The following is a 2589-nucleotide window of genomic DNA, read 5'->3' as shown; positions in this document are numbered from 1 at the left end:
TGCATGTGTGTGTGTGTGTGTGTGTGTGAGAGAGAGTGAGAGATGAAAATGTTAATGGCATGCTGGAGGAGGGATGGAACAGCGACCCAGTGGCCCCTCCTGGAGTCTACCGGGAAAAATGACGCATCGAGGTCAGGATTGAAGAGGGTGCAGAGGTATGAGCTCAGGCTGGGGGGCACATGGTTGAAATTCAAGTGTAAGGTTTCCCAACCTCTGCAGTGAAAGACATCGCAATGAGCTCCGGCCTAATTATAGGTGAGTTGTTGTTTTGGGGTTTTTTCTGGGGAATGGGGACGTTTGGTCTGAGACGTTAGGAGCCACAGAGTGTCGAGGTGAAAATGAGTAAATGTCAAATTGTAGGGCAGACACAATGTCATGCCAACACACACACACACACACACACACACATGCACGCACAGAGAGAGAAACAGATATTTCATGTCACATCAGTTTAATAATGAGCAAAGGAGATGACACAGACTGCACACATGTGAGAATAACAGATCACAGTATGATATTTATATATGATATATCACGGTTTTACAAAATGCATTTACCACCCAGACAGATAAGATAAGCTATTTTTGATAAGAATTAAGAAAAATACATTTATAAATACATGTTGTAAATACAGTAATTCATTACTACAGTCCTAAAACACAAGCATATATATTTTATATACATGAGCTTATGAAGCGTGTTTGTCCCGTTTAATTATCAGATTTACTGTAGGCATTTTATTTTGTTTTCACAGCTGAATTAATTTATTCTGCGTTTGATGAGTCTGAGGCTGCAATCAGACAAACAGCTAAATGCATGTAAGAAAATAATAGACACCTGAAGATTAATGCTCAGAAGTTTGACAAATGTCTTGCTAGGAAGGAACAAATACTATAAAATGTTTTAAATAGATGCTTTTGAGGTGGGATTATGTGAAAAAGTTATGAATAATCCACATTTTACCTGCTGATGCTCTTTGGACAGCCTCAGTTTGGATTTTTTATTTTGACCAGATTGAGGAGCTAATGGCTAGCAAGAACAGACCCAAGGCCAAAATAGATTGCCGCTTTCTTTAAACAACTCCAGTCTAAAATATTTTCAGTTCTTCAGTTACATTTTTGTCAGTTTTGCACTACACAGTTATTCCAGCAGAAAAAAATTACAACATTCCTGCCTTAAAGTAGCCCAGGCTGCTTCCAGTGTGCAACAGCTAGCTGCTACTGTTGCAGCTGTTGTGGCAGCAAATATTCAAACTTTTTTGTAAATAAACATATATGTGAAATTGACAACAAAGCAAAGGTTATAAAATAGGATTGGGATCAGTCTCAATGAATTATTTTGAGATCTGTGCTGTTGTTAAACAGCAGCTATGGTTTCGGTTCGCTCGGTTTAGCCTATGGCTCAAAGAGTGATATACAAGTTCATTGTAATTAATTGCTCTTAATTGCTTAATCCACAGAAACCCACTTCAAAAGACTGGAATTAGAATTTTAATGTAGGCTGGGGCTAACTATTGATAAAACAAATATTTAATGCTACAACCTAAACCAAACCTCCCTGGAAACACAATATGAAAAATACACTATGTACAAAAAACAACATTTAATTCTCATTGCTTGACAAAACTTTACATGTTTTAATCTGTAAAATCAGCTTCAGTAAAACCAGCAAGAGAATAATAAAAAAATGTGTTCATGTTTTAGTCACCAAGACCTCCAGCAGCTGGATTTATGACTCAAAATAAAACAAAAAGTATGTTGATGTTGTGGAGTATTAGGGTCTAGGTCAGGGATCTGCAACCTTTACGATCAAAAGAGCCATTTTTATGCTTTTGTTCACTAAATTAAGTGTTCAGAGCCACAACAACAACCTACCACTATGATTGTCAACTGGTGGCCCATGGGCCACTTTAGGTTTGTTGGAGGGGGCTTTTGTGGCCACTAGGGGTTTCATTATGAAGCTAAAAATATCTAATGATTTTTAACATTTATTGATATTTTTACAATTCAAGACAAATTAAAATACCAGATTCTTGTATAGAGAGGGAGGAGGGATAGTTTTTTTTTTTTAATTACTGTATTTTCCAGCATATAAGTCACTCCGGAGTATAAGTCGCATCAGTCAAAAAGGCATCATGAAGAAGAAGAAAACATACATAAGTCACATTTATTATGTGTCACCACTGACCCGTCGCATTTATTATGCATTTATTGAATGGTCAAAACAGCTTCATTTCATCTGGGTGGTGCAGCTCCATCCATCCATCCATCCATCCATCCATCCTTCCATTCATCCATCGCGACCGGAGCCGTTAGCTCTCCAGCGTTCCACCACCTGCACCAGCTGAGTGAAGCGATCGTGCATGGGAGGACTCGCTGTTGCAGTTTTTCTAAATTTAAAGCGTCAGTCAAAAATTGCATTATGAATATGGGGGAAAAAATGTATACAAGTCGCTTCAGTTTATAAGTCGCAGGACTGACAAATCTATGCAAAATACTGCAGCTTATATGCCAGAAAATACGGTAATAAAAACTATGAACTAAGCAGACCTATATAATTTTATTTAATTGTGGAAAAATTTATTAAGTA

The sequence above is a fragment of the Nematolebias whitei genome, chromosome 5 (genome assembly GCF_014905685.2).
Source record: "Nematolebias whitei isolate Nwh7 chromosome 5, NemWhi1, whole genome shotgun sequence".
Classification (NCBI taxonomy): Eukaryota; Metazoa; Chordata; class Actinopteri; order Cyprinodontiformes; family Rivulidae; genus Nematolebias; species Nematolebias whitei.
This window is presented reverse-complemented; position numbering follows the sequence as displayed.